At 42.5% G+C, this 15,377-nt stretch overlaps 1 pseudogene; it reads right to left on the bottom strand.

The window, feature by feature from the left end:
• Positions 1-219: 219 nt before the first annotated feature.
• Positions 220-14,821, bottom strand: LOC110195035 (NACHT, LRR and PYD domains-containing protein 12-like; annotated as a pseudogene).
• Positions 14,822-15,377: the final 556 nt, after the last annotated feature.

The following is a 15,377-nucleotide window of genomic DNA, read 5'->3' as shown; positions in this document are numbered from 1 at the left end:
TTCTTAGTATACCATCATGTCATCTGTAAATAGAGACAATTTTGTCCTCTCTTTGCTAATACACATATCCTTAATTTAACTTTTTCTTATTGTTATAACTAGTATTTCTAGAACAATATCAAATAATAGTTGTGGGGACCATATGTTCCTTTTCCCTCTTTTTCACCACTTTTCTTTTCATTCTCTTACCATTTAGATTCTGAGCTATCCTTTCTTTTCCTCCTAAGACTGTTCTTCACATATTCTTCAGTTTTTTACCTCACTTTCCCCACTCTTACATAGGCAGCAACCCCACCTATGGGACCAACTTAGACTTACGTCAGTTTTTCCAGTTTCCAGTTTGGATTTCTTAGCTCCACACAAACGTTGTCCATGTATGAGTCATCAAAATGAAGGCAGGACAACTTGAGCTCTTTCAAGTTCTGATTCTTGTTGACCACAGAGAAGAGATCTTGCCAAACACTGGCAGATAAATCAGAAATACAAGAACTAGAGGGAGAAATTAGAGAACTTTACTGCAGGTATCAGTGGCACTTAAATTGTCTCCCAGTATTAATATGTGTGTCTATTAATCTGTATGGAAAAATGAAAAGGTCCTCTATCAAATTCCAGCAATTCTCAGGGAGAGAACAGGATTAGATACTTGCAACTCTGAAGGCCAGTACATCGGTGACAAATCCAAGTACTAGCTACTGCCAGTTTCATCAGCCTTCATCTTACATCTCTCCTCCTTACCACCTTTTCCTCTTGCCCCTCTTACTTTAATTCCCATGTACTCAATGTCCATGCTGAAACCAATTGTCTAGATCAGTTAGGTTGAGTGGAGGAGGAAGAAACCCGACTTGAGGAAGTAGAAGAAGATCTCTAAATGTCTAACATGCACAGAAGCCAAAAATACATAATGGTAGCCTCAGTCTTTCAGGATAAGAGGAGACCTAATTATACCAATAAACCCCTCTAAGGCACAGCAATTGGGGAATTTGCAATAGGGAACCACTGTTGGGATAACAAGATGGACAGCAACTCCCAGAGAGTCCTGGTGGAGAGGAGGTGAAGCACCTCAGCTGATGCTAAAAGAAATTAATTAAACTCCTAAGGCTTTAATTAACATATTCAGCCCATAACAATCCCAACCTTAGCAACCAGGCACAAAGAAAGGCACAGTCCAGCAGTGCCTGGTGTTGCGATTTTTGTTCCAAAATTCAGTGTCCATCAGTCATAGAACAGTTGGGTGAGAATCTGTGCTAGACACAAGTCCAAAGCTGAAAACCAAACACTGCATTTCCCATAAGAAAGATTGATAGTTCCATCTATCTGCAAAAAGCCTAGTAAAGGCTTCAAGACATAAGAAAAGAAGATACTCACAAGCAAATTCTCCATGCACCAGGACAGTGCTTAATGCAGAAAATTGCACTCAGGGCATCATACTGCTGGAAAACTTTGATTTTGATTTCCCGAATGTTAACCAGTACCTGTGCTACAAACTCAGCATCTTGAGTCTCATATAAATGAAAATAGTATTCTGGGAAAGGACTTTCAAAAAGAAAGAATGGTAAATAATTTCTCTTGGTTTCTCTCTGAGCCCATTGGAGTCATTGTGACTTCATTTCTGGTGACATCCTGCACCTGAACTTCCTCTCCAGCTCCTTTCCTGTCTCAGCATTTAGGAAGCCAAACAGGAAGCGCGCCACCAGGACTACAAAGCTGGCATGCTTCCTGCTACACTCCTCCACAAGTTTTTTTTGAAATCTGGAATGGAGGAATCAGAGCTCTTCACCCCTTCTTTGTCTGTACTCATGACATAGAACATGGAAGCAAAAAACTCTTGGAAACTCAAGTGAATGAAGCTGTAGCAGTTTTCACAGTCAATGTCTTTCTGAAAAATATTCGTGTCTAACAAGGCAGAGACATCAGCTGCCTCTAAGTTATTCCTCCTCAGGTCCTCCTCCTCAAATAGAAATTTCCTTTCCCAGATCACCTCAGCAGCCAATTGACAAAGGCCTCTCAAGTGCTGAGGTATAAAGGTCTTGTCATTAGTTATGATGAAATTGATAGAACACATGTATAGAATGGTGGTAGTTGGCAAAGCCTGAAGGAGATCTTGTCCTCTCTCCTCTTGTTTTTTAGGGAAGTGCAGACAATCCAGTTCATCAGTGGAACAGAGCACATGGTGAACAGTGTGTCATTGCCTTTTACAAAGCTAAATGCTTTTTTGCCAAAATCCTCATCTCTGAAAAATTTGCAGAAATACTCCTTCCTATGCTCTGCAGAGAAGCCAAGGATCTCCACATGACGTGGGTTCTCTAACAAAGGAATAAATTTCCCCAGAGCAGTGAGTCTTGCAGTGAGCAGCAAGGAGGCTTCAGGGAGCATGGTTTTCCTCAGTAAACTGCTCAGCAGCACGGGCACTGGCCTCTGCTGCTTCCAGTCTTTGCACACATCATATCTGTGCTCATCACAAGGGAATCTGAGTTCATCTAAACCATCAGTGATGAACAGAAGTCTCTCTGGCTGGGACATGATCTCTGTCATGGGAGCCTATGGGCCAGACCAGTCATTGGCAATTAAATCAGCAAAACTGAATTCTCTCTCTCTCCTAATGGGTTCAGTTCGCTGCAGGTGAGATAGAAAACATAGTCGAACCTGTCCTGGTAAGTTTTACCTCTGCCCACTCCAAAATCACTTTGATGGCCAGGGTGGTCTTCCCAATGCCAGCAGCCCCCTGCAGCACAACAGTGTGTGGTTGGGTGCCTGTCTTTTTATCAGGATCAAATAAAGCTGATATCTCTATATGCTGTCCTTGCATCTTCAGGACATTAGCATGTTCCCATCCTTGGACTAGGAGTTCATGTTGTTTTTGCTTCTTGTGACAGTACTCCTAAAGATGAAGCAGCTGTGTGAATCGATGAAAGAGCTCATGCTCCCCAGGACGAGAGTTCCTGTCCCTCATGAGCTGGAATTTCTTTTTTATTTGTTCTCTGTACTTATTTCTTTCATGTAAAGTCATAACAAACACAATACAGAGGTGCTCAGGATTAAATCTGCTGGGGTATCTTTGGAAAAAGTCCCTGAGAGAATGGTTTGGGCATCATCATTCCCAGAGCCCATATGGAGGTGAAGTGCTACCCCTGGCTCTGCCCTCACCTCACATCTGCTGGTGTCCAAGGTAAGCCCCCACACCCTGCCCACACATCAACTTAAGTGATCTTTCTGAAACACAGCCTCCACAACATCACAGCCCTGATCAGAAGCCTTCAATGTTTAGGTCTTGTCCATAGGATAAAATCTAAGCTCATCCCACAATTCAAGGCCTTCTTACTTGTCCATTCTTATTTCTGCCTGGTTTCCCCAAATACATCATGATCTTCCTATCCTCCACTGCTTAGATAATGTTAAGCCACTCAAGTCAAAATTCAACTCCACAAATACTTATTAAGTCACTACTATATGCCAGGTACTATGCTAAGAGCTGGGGAGATGAAGAAAGCAAAAGACTCCCTGTCCTCAAGAAGCTCCCAACCTAAGAAGAGAAATAGCATGCAAACAATTGTGGGCAAACAGGATATAGACCGGACAAATTGGAGATCATCTCAGCAGGAAGGCACTAACACAGAGGATGCTGGGGAAGGCTTCCTGCAGGACGTGGGATTTTAGCTGAGACTTGAAGGAAGCCAGGAAGCCTGGAGATGTGATGAGGAGAGAGAGAATTCCAGGCATAAGAAACAGTCAATAACTATGCAGTCAGCAACTGGAATGTCTTGTGTTCACCACAAATTATCTCCTCTTTTCTACCAAAAACTTGTCAGTTCCTCAAGAACCAAGACAAATCCCAGCATCTTGTGAGGTTTTCTTCTGATCATCCCAATGGTATGTGATTTCTCAACTCCTTCAGACTTCCTTTCTGTTATTCCTAGTTTGTTCTCCTCACTGACTACCTTATATTAGACCTTATCATTTGGTGACAAGGACCTTGTGCTATAATCACAAAATGACTGCATTGGCCAAGTGCCCTGGGAGGTTATGAAACCAAGTCTTTACTTGGAGCAGCTACTTATCTTCATTTCAAGGAACACTGATTAAATGCCTATGGAGCACAAACCATGGTAGGAAGTTTCTATGATATCTCTAATGAGAGCTTCTCCAGGCTCTTCACAACAACTACCAGTGATAGGAACTCACCACATCGTGAGGCTGCTTCTCATTTTTTGGACAGCTCTAAACAGATGGAGTCCTGCCTTTTACTGAGCTGGAATCTGCCTTCCTGTACCTTCTATCCCCTGGTCCTAGTTCTCTCTTCATCTCTTTTCAGTTTACACTCTGATTTTCTTCTACCATGTCTCAGGAACCACTGCATCCTGGGACCTCACTCCAGCCAAGGAATTAACACAATGAAAGCACCTTCCTCTTCCAAGACCTTTTCCTCAGATTGGATGTCTCCTGCAAGAACTTCCAATTAAGGAAAGCACTCAGGCTAGACACTTCATACTCCTCTAGGCTGCATTCAGAACCTTCTCTAATGTGTACCAAGGCAGATATCTTCCCCAAAACCCAATTTTTCAGTTTCTTTTTATGTCCCTTATTCCCCTGTTAGAGTGTAAGCTCTTAGAGGGCAGAGACTGTCTTTCTTTCAACTTTTATTTGTATTCCCAGCCTTAAGCACAATAGCATACAGTAAGTACTTAATAAATGCCTATAGGCTGCCTAACACATGATAAGTATAAGCCCTTTCCCAAAGGGTTCAAATATTCCACCTACACAAGTGACACCCAGATCTATATATCCAGATATTAGGATAAGTTTAGGAAATGTAAAAGATGTTATTAAAATTTATTTGAAAGAAGTCAGATGCTTTGTGTAGATTGCACAAAAGTAAGTTGGTGCTGGGGCAGCAGTGACACAGTGAACAAAACACTGGGCTAGGAATCAAAAACATTCATCTTCCTGAGTTCAAAACAGGCCTGAAACACATAGTAGCTGTTGGACCCTGGGCAAAGTCACTTGGCCCTCCATGCCTCAGTTCTGGATCTTTCAGATGAGCTCGAGAAGGACGTGGAAGACTACTCCAGTAACTTCACCAAGAAAACCTGAAATGGGCTCACAAAGAGTCAGACACAATTGAAAAACAATTGAACAAAAAAGTAAATGCTTTTAATCCTGTTCCTTAGCCTGGTCTTATGCTGTATAATCAGCGCTCATTTTAAAAAAAGAAAAGGACTTCCAGGCCTTCTCCCGACTCAGCACAGACTTCAAGGAATTCTTTTAAATTCAGCATTCTAATCATTCTCTTCCTGGGATGTTTTCTGTGTGCTGAGATAAAGCACCTAATCAAAGCCTGACCCTTTTCATTTCATCTGCTCCTTTCTTCACTGGTCCCTTCTTTTCTCCTTTCCTCAACCACAGTCGAAATCTCCTCCATTAGCTCCATTCTCCCAGAGCCACCATCTCTCCTTCTCTTCAGTTCATTCCCTCACATACTGGCACCTCCTGAACACTCTCTTTCCTCCAGCAAATTCTCCTCATGGCCCAGATGCTCTTCTCCAGTATCAGGAACAGTGACTGCACTCCATTCCTCCCATCTTGATTGGTAGGAAAAAACATAGAGGTGACCCTCCCTCCCTATCTCAGCCCTATTACATGACTGTGACCCAATGGGATTTTCTTATCCTAAAATTAAAAGTCAGAGACCAGTCAATAAATATTTATCAAGCATCTATCACATGCCAAGCACAGAGGCTGTTTGGAGAGAATAGTGTCTTCTAGGAAATAATAGGCAAGAATGAACTCCAATGAGATTCAGTTGTACTACAGACTTACTCTTACTCAAAAGAAGACTCAAGGTTCTTTACTCCCCAGATCTCCAGAAACAAGGACTTGGGGAGGGGGCAGCCTGATTAGAGAGAGGAAGCCTCAAGACATTAAACCAAAGAGTAGCCTCATAATCAAGAGGCCAACAAAGGAGCTCACTTCTGTGGAATGCTTGGGCATCAGTGTGGAGTTGGCCAGCCAGTACTCTATCCTTTCTACTCCCTTCTTGATAGTGGATGGGACAGCACTGAATTTTTCCAAGGCCTTTCCTATCTCCTCCCTGGGAGTGGTTTAGGACATAATCTTTTCTTGGACCACTGCTCTCTCCTTACTATTCCTGTTCTCTAAGGAGATTAAACCATTCCCACCTTGTCATGACAATGAGGTTGATTTTTAACCTTGAGGTGAAATGATGTTCTTCCCCCAAGCCCTCATGGATATACTTCAGCTGTTATACTCAATTTATATCAGATGAAAGTTGTTAGTACAATCACAATAGTTTGGAGCCCTCAGTCAGGCAAATTCTTATCATGTCAACAAAAGTTTGACTTTCTGCCTTAATTTAAATTTCTTACATTTTTAGCCAATCCCTGGTCCCATTACATTTGAGGCCTATACCTTACCCAACTGCCTCTCCACCACTATATTAGGTATGTCTATATATTAATAACCAATAATATTGGTAATTAGTTTCTAGGAGCCAAAGGAAAAAATCACAGCTTATACTATTGCCCCTCCTTCCAGGGAGAACATAAATGAGACCTGAAAAGCAAGAATGGAGCAGAAAAAATTAAGTACTTTATGACCAATTTTTCCCTCTCCAGTGACACTCCAGGATGTTACAACTGTGTACAACTGTACGGAAGCCTGGAATCTGCTCCCCTATAAATGGCCATCGTTGCAGAGGACACAGTGATCTCCAGCTCCTTCTGACTCAGGGTAGTTGATCTTAAACAATACAACTTTATTTATTTATTTTTGCTATTGTTGTTGTTGGGATATTCCCATTATCTCTGGACTTTTGCTGAGAACCATTTCTGTCTCCCTGTAGCCACCAGTTCCTACCACATTAGGGTGGAATAATTAAGCACTAGATTTCCTACTCTCTGCTGTCCCCAAAATGATCTGGGAACTGTCCATCTAGTGTCAAACTGCTACTGCTCCATGAACTCTTGGAGTACAACTCAATGATCTCCAACATCATATGGAACCATGTGGACATGCTCCTGCCTTTTTCCTGCCTTAATTAATTACTGGGATCTTAACCCTCAAAGATCCTGAGAGACAAGTTTCCTCCCTTTTTGGAGCTCAAGATTGAGCCACTAGTGATCATGAGATTCTGAAAGGGATCACAGGCCTATGGCTTTGACAGTGATTACTGCCCTGATGGGGGGGGGAGGGGGCTGGAAGAACTGGATCAGCAACTGATGCAAAATTCATCGTGGAAAAGAAAACCAGAAGACAATGAGAGACCCATCTATCATGCAAGGAGATGTTTGGGTGCTGAGGGCAGCATTAGAGAGTTGATTTCAGTTGGGGCCTGAGGAATTAGAATAAAACAAGCTGGGTCTCAGCACCACAAACTCCACAAATAAATGCTTGTTGCCTGACATAAACACAATAACATAATTTGTAGCTTTGTCCTTTCTTCTGTGTCTTAGGGTTGCCCAGGTTGGGTTTCTCTAGTCTTTACTGTCCCCTCTGCCCAGGAGACTCAAAACCCTTTCCAACTCCTAGTATGGGTCTAGTGGCATAGAAACATGGCTCCACAGACTGGTCTGCTCCGAATTCAGGAAAATATTTGGGTGGAATATTGTGAATACATACATGAATATGTATATACAAACATATTTATATACATGTGCACTTTATGTATGTATGATTGTGTGAGGAAAAGTGTCTGAAAGAAGTGTATTTAAATGTATGTAATGTGAGACTGTAAGAGAAAGACAGATAGGGGAGAGGGCATACTGTGTACTTGTATAGATCTCTGTGTACATGTGAATATATTTTCACATTGTACTAGATATGAACAGGAAAGGGTCAGAAACATACAACTCATTTTTGGCAACTAGGAAACAGATTCTTGACCTGGGAGACCAGGAGAAGATGATAATGCTGGAATGAGAAGCAGGGTTAGTGCCAATGTCAAAAAATAGTCTAAGGGGTAAGTGAAAAGATTTGGCCTGGAAGACAGGGATTGTTTTCCTTTTGTCTTTGTATCTTTGTGCCTAATACATGGTAGGTTTGTAATAACTATTTGTAGAATTGAGATGGGTAAAGAACAGGCCTTCAGGTTTCACAGTTTCTTCGATTTAGTAAAGTCAGATCTTCTGGGTGTGTGTTTATTTCTATCTTAGGCTATGTGAGGCCCAAAGAAAATAAGTAAGAGAGTTAGGCAGCATTAGTGAGGACTTATGACTATGAATCTTACGCTCTTTCTACCATACTATGCCACCCTCTAGCACAGTGAAGTGAGGTTGATAGCAAACCTACACTATCTGAGTCAAAGACATGAAGGTCATATGAGGAAAGTATGAAGGCGTATATAAAAGGAATGTAATGTGTAATTTGCATATGCAAATATATACATATTTATACACATACATGAATGCAACATATACATGGTTGCATACATCTTTACGTGTGCCCAATTGCTGAATTCCAGCTACTGGATCATAACATTTCCACTACAACTACTACACTATTGATAATAACAATTGATGTCTACATAGTATTTGAAAATTTACAAGGTGAACTAGGTCCTGGCGGTCACCTCAATGTCTTCTACAATGCAGTATGTCTTCAATGGGAGCAGATAGGAATCTAGCATCTATAGACATGGATTCCTGTTTGGAGTGAATGATTATATAGGCTAGAAGCTGCTCTCATTAAGTTATTGCTATTATCATATGAACAATAAGAAGGGCCCATCTGGCTTACACCACTGGTTTCTAAGAGGGTCTCTCTACACGAAGACTCCAGGTGTTCAGCCACCACTGGGCCACTACTTACCAGGGCCCCATGGGATTCCATTAATTTATCCACTAGGTATAGGGGTGCCTGCCTTCAGTGTCTTTTATTGTTCACTCTATGCCATATCTACTATTGAAATGTATTTTAGGAGGTGAGGGCAAAATCATTGTTAAAGTGAAAATTATGCTTTGAATGGAAGTGTTTAAAGTGGAGGAATGAATGCCTATTACCTAGAACTCCATACTACTCAGGAGAACAGAACCAGTTATCCTGGTGACAGTGTATGGCATTACTCAAACATCCAATTATTTCTATCCGAAGTGGCCCTAGATTGCCAGGGATAGAGAAGAGCATGGTAAATCTTAATATAGAGATCAGTGCACAGAGTAGACCAAAATTCTGATGACGAACAAATAAACAACAACAACAAAAAGAATGTTTCATGAGAGCCATAATTACCTAGGGGAGAATAGGCTTGGTGTAGGAGGTGCAAGGGGGAGCCAGGACAGAAACCAAAGGGAGTTGTCTTTGTGGGAGTGTCTGCTATAGACTGATAGATAGCCTTGTCACAGGGATGAAATTCCACTGCCGACCAGGGTCACGGATGGACTTCTAAGACTACAAGAAATCAGGGGAGGGGTCCAGCACTTGGGCACGGATCTCATGACTGACATACGACAGAATCCCTGAGTGACAAGTGGCAGCTTGAACTCTCTTTGCCAATGGCACAACCACAGCACCCATTAGACCTCTCTGGGGGGCAATTAGACATAGGGCAGGTTTTCCTACCTTGTGCCTCCTGGTATGTAAGCATGCCTGTATGTTTGGATGCATGTGTACGTGTATGCACCTCTTCTTTAGATGGTACGAAGCTAGGCTTGGGTATGTACAAGCTATGCCTCTTGCTGTAATAACCTTTTTCTCAATCCTAATTCTCCTTGACCTCCTTGAAGATTCTGACACTTCCAACCACCATTTCCCTTCTAGATAATCTCTCTTCCCCTTGCTTCTAAAACCCTACTTTCTCTCAGTTTTTCCTTCTGCTCCTCAGACTGCTCCTTGGTCTTTCATGGATAACTATCCTTCTGCTTCCTACTAAATTTCAATATGTAACTTGCCTTCTCTCCATATACACACTCTCTCAAAGATCTCAACAATTCCTATGCATTTAATAATCCTTATGCTGATTTCTTACATATGTGTATCTACCTATCACCTAAATAATTTATATCCTGATTGGGAAAGAGAAGGTTGTTAGTTGTCAGGGCTTATGGAAAGATCAAAACTAGTGCATGTATTCCATATGGGACTGACTGAATCCGTCTCCAGTGTATCTCAGGTTTTGCATGGAATAACTCTTCTTTCAGGTGATGAAGTGGGATGCACTCTGCATCCTCCTGGAAGATTCTTGGTGGCCTCTTCCCTCCAGGGAGTTAGGGTGTTGGTCTATTAGTTACGGTCTCTATTATCCACAGGTCCTTGAATGAGAACCACAGGCATAGCTAATCTTGAAGCCTAATTACTGTGTAATTATTCTTCCTCTTCTCCTGCCCATGACTTTATTATACTGGCTGCTAGGTCAGAGGGAAGGGTGGCATAAACTGCTCTTAACCATACTGATTATATTTTTGCACCAAAGACATAGGGTAGATTCTATGTACTGCCTCATGTCCTTGTTAATATTTTTGTGTTTACTGTTTCATTGGGTATCCTTTCAGTTTTACCCTATAGTTTGTTTTCAGGGGGAGATACAATGAAAAGTGAAAAGGTAAAACAGTAACTGAAGAGAAAAGGAGCACTAGAAAGGCAGCACTGGACGTGGGAGTCTAGAGAGATCTGGGTTCAATCCTGCCTTTGACACTGAGGGGTGGTACAGGGAAAAGACCACTAGGAGTCACAAGATCTCTTCCATCCAGTGATGCTTTTCTCTCCTGGCACTCTTTCCACTGCGCTCCCTAGAGGCTGTGTTAGGTCACCAAATTGTCTTAGGTGGCCAAAAAGAGCTGGAGGGTTGAACTCTGCCTAAAGGGGAACCATGCCACTCACTAAGGTGCCCTGGAGACAAGGCACCCAACAGGGAGAAGATTTGACAGAGAGTAATACTAGATCTATCAGTGACACCTCCAGAAGACACCAGCAGGTCTCAGGCATTGGTAATGTTAACTACCCTTCAATACATGTGCTGTGATCAAATGTGTTCCCATTTGCATGTATCCCATATGCAACTCTTAGGCATTTCTAGTCTTCTGACTGAGGGTGTGGATTTGTAGGAGAATGAGTTCCCTCTACATTACTAGTGTTAAACTCAAATAGAAATGGGGTCTACTAGTCTGTATATAAGGATCTCTATGTCTTAATTTAAAATACATTATCTATATTTTATTATATTTTAATTTGTTTAAATATTTCCCAATACCATTTTAATCCATTTCAAGCTATACTCAGGAACGTTGTGGACTGCATGCAGCCTGAGGGCCATATTTTTGATACATTTACTCTATATTACTTCTTTGATTTAAACTAAGTATATAAAAGTAAACACACTAATGATGGAGTCAAGAGCTATATTTTGCAAAATAGTATGGACCACAAAGTGTCTAGCAGGTGGAGCAGCTTTCTGGGAAGCCATGAGGGAACTTCTATATATGGGTGTAAATGTATATTTTCATGTATGTCATGGTTTATGTATGTGTGTGTACTTCATGTCCATGCTTAAGCATACATATATGTATGAGAACATTATTAAATCAGTCAACATTTATTAAGTGTCTAGTATATGTCAGGCACTATGCTAAGCACTGAAGACACAAAAAGAGGCAAAACACAGTCTTTTCCCTTACAGGACTCACAATCTAGTTGGGGAAATTACCAAACCAATATGTACGAATGAGCTACACAGAAGTTCAATAGAAAATAATTAAGAGAGGGAAGGCACTAACATTAAGGGACATCAGGAAAACCTTAGAGCAAATAATGGTACTTAGTTGGGACTTAAAGCAAGCCAGAAAAACCAGTGGTAGGAGATGATGAGGGAAGAGTATTCCAGACATGAGGGACACCCAGAAAATATGCCAGGAGGTATCTTATTCATGGAAAAAGCTAGGTCAGAGTCACTAGATCTAAGAGTACACTTCTTCTCTCCTATACTGTTACATTAGCCTCCTAATTAGTTAGGATTTCATCTCAAATAACTCTCCTGACCATCTATCATACTACTACAAAGGTGACATTACTAAAGCACAAGTCTGGTCATGTCACTTACTTCATCAATGAACTCCAGCAGTTCTCTGTTACCTCTAGCATCAATAAAGCACAGATTCCATGCAATTACTAAACAAAGGCACTGCCAGTATTTGTCCACCTTGTCCCCCTAACAGGTAGAACCCACAAGACTTTCATTCACTGGATGGATGGGGAAATGGTCCAGGTTCCTGCAGCACATCCCCTTCAATTTTACCAATGGGACCCCATTAATAGATAACCTGAGGTTCAGGATGACAGATGGAAAAAAATGAACTGAGCTGAGACTTCAACACTGACAGTGGTTACTGACCTGAGGAGGCTGGGAGAACTGGAGCAGGAACTAATCCAAGATCCTCTACGGGAAAGAAAAGCAGAAGATAATGAGAGACCCATCTAGTGCATAAGTAGACAATTGGGAACTGAAAATAGGAATGGAGCTGGAGGAGAGTATTAGGGAGTGGAGTTCCGTTTGTGCCCTGAGGAATGGGAATGAAAAGTGCTCGGTCTCAGCACCACAAACTCCACAAATAAAGGCTTGTAGACGGACCCAAACACAATAACATGATTTGTAAGCTTTGATACGTTAACTGTATGAAATAGTGAATCATTTAAACAAGAGGAGTTTATTAAGCACCGGCTATGTGCCAGGCACTCCTACACTAAAGGCATGCAGAGAGGCAGGAATTCAGGATGGAAGAGAGATGTCTGCAGGCTGATGGGTTGCAGAAGACTTCTTGAACGAAGTGACACTTGATCTGGGTCTCAAGGGAGTGGGAGGATCTTCTGCACGGCCCCGGTAGAGGGAAGAAGAGGATCTGGGGTCCTCTTGTCTCCAGCTGAGTAGAAGCTTGGCTTAATGTTGTTATGCTGTTGGTTCTTGTCTTTGAATTCTAAATAAACAAATTGGGAGTTTTAACTTTTCAATGATTAACTTCAGATATTCAAACTGGAGACTGATATTAAGTGGGCAAAACCATTCAACACACACCAGAGTTCTTAAAGGAAGTTTTAAGCACGCACAGAGCTTGTAGTTTGGACCTCAGTGTTTCCTGCTAAGGATGAACTGGCCTGAGAAAAACCAGTGAAATATGGGGTCATAAATATCACACCACTGTTCCAAAGATCCTATATCGTTGTCTCCGCTTTAGAACTTTAAATGGCAATTCTTGCTCTTTCCTTTCTTCTCTCCTATCTGATCCAGGGTACATGAATATCAGACCCTAGATAGGAGTGGGCAGAGGCTTGCAGAGGATAGGGGCCATTCCTGAACTCTCTGCATGTCTATGGGGTGACCTTTTGATAATGACCCATTAAAGTTTTGTGTAGCTAGGTGACACAATGGATAGAGCACTGGACCTGAAGTCAGGAAGACTCATCCTGAGTTCAAAACTAGCCTTAGAGACTCAGTAACTGTGTAACCCTAGGCAAGTCACTTAATGCTGTCTGCCTCAGTTCCTCATCTGTAAAATGAAGTAGAGAACAAAATGGCAAACCACTCCAGTATCTTTGCCACGAAAACCTCATATGGAACCAGGAAGAGTCATGACTCAACAGCAAAAGTTATTTTATAGAACCAAATTCTTTCTCCTCCTTGCTATTGTGCATGCCATCTGAATGACTTCTTGTTATTTGGCACTCATTTTCAAAAAGAAAAGAACTTCTACCCCTGCTCCTGACTCAACACAGACTCCAGGGAATTGTCTTAAATTCAGCATTCTAATCATGCTCTTCCTGGAACGTTTTCCTTGTGCTGAGATACAATGCTTGATCGAAGCCTGACCCATTTCATTTCACCTCCTCCTTTTTCCACTGGTCCCCACCCCCCTTTTCTCCTTTCCTCAGCTGAGGCCACAACTCTGTTCTCCCCTATCTACCTTCTCCCCCTTCTCTTCAATTCCTTCCCCCACCTACTGGTGCCTCCTGAACTTCTCTTGCAACCAGCAAACTCTCCTCCTGGCCCAGGTGTTCTTCCTCCCTAGTATCAGGGAACAGCGACTGAACTCCACTCCTCCCAACCTTGATTGTTGGGAAGAAGCATAGAGGTGACCCTCCCTATCTCAGCCCTATGTCATGTATCCCAATTGGATCCTCTTACTCTGAAGTCAAAAGTCAGAAATTATTAGATAAGCATTTATTAAGCACCTATGTTGTGCCAAACACTGGGCTAGGTGCTGGGGATATGCATGTAAAAATGAAACAGTGCCTGCCCTGAAGAAATTTACATTCTTTAGAGGAAAACTATTTGTAAGCACAACTGTACAGAGTGAATATGAGGTAATTTTGGTCTGAGAGAAGCCCTAGAACAGGATTCCAAGGAAAGAAAGAGGGAGGAAGGAAAGAAAGAAGAGAGGGGTCAAGGGCAGAGGGAAGGAAGAAGAAAGGAACCTTGGGGGCCGCGCAAGTGGGAGGAGGAAGCGCCAGCCCTCAGGCGGACCCTTACCCTGCCTAGCTCGCACCCACAGCTCCGTCAGACCCATCTTCTCCCAGACGCTCAGAGCAATCTTCCAGGACTCTTGAGGCCCACGAGAACTGACCAGAAGATCGGCCACTTTGGCGCGATCGGCCCCCTCCAGGCAGCCCCGGGGGAGGCAGTCCACCAGGTACAACTTGAATTTCTTCAGCTCCTCCGATGTCAGGTGCTCCAAGTGCCGAACCACCCGGCAGCGGACATTCTCTGCCATCTCAGCCCCCATCTATGCCCTGCTACCTACAAAATGGGACTAGAGGAAAAAAGTGAAAATAAAGTCTAGTTCCACGTCCCTGGAATGCCTAGTGGATGAGCTAGGACCAGGCACTCCCCTGGAGCTTTGGATTTTCCGCTAGACCATTGGCCAAAGGGGAGGAGGAGTCTGGACTTCTTTTTCTGACTGTTAACTCTTAATGGCTTGGACTACTCCCAGCACCTATTCAGAGGAGCCGGGGCCCCTGAGCCTGAGACTGGGGAGAGGAGCCTGTACCAACGTCCCCACCCCAGTCCAGATTATTTACATTTTCCTTCTTCCAGCAGAGCCTCCAGCCTACATTGACCTACTGACTTGGAATCTGAGGTTCTGGATTCAAATCCCATTCATGACAGTTATTGCCAGTATTGCCTTAGGCAAGTCACTTAACCTCCATAGGCTTCAGTTTCCTCATCTGGAAAATGCAGGACAGAAATTAGACTAAATGGTCTCTGAGATCCCTGCCTTTTGATAGATAATATTTGTAAAGCATTAGCACAATGCCTACCCCTTAGCAGGGGCTTAATAAATATTAATTGAATTTCAGGGTGCTTAATAAATGCTCCTCCTCCACTCTTTCAGCTCTGGATCTGTGATCCAATGATTTCTTAGTTCTTTCCTAAAACACAAATC

This window comes from Phascolarctos cinereus, unplaced genomic scaffold, assembly GCF_003287225.1.
Source record: "Phascolarctos cinereus isolate Bilbo 61053 unplaced genomic scaffold, phaCin_HiC Scaffold_726;HRSCAF=1367, whole genome shotgun sequence".
Lineage (NCBI taxonomy): Eukaryota > Metazoa > Chordata > Mammalia > Diprotodontia > Phascolarctidae > Phascolarctos > Phascolarctos cinereus.
The sequence above is the reverse complement of the archived record's forward strand: the minus strand, read 5'-3'. Positions and strand labels throughout refer to the sequence as shown.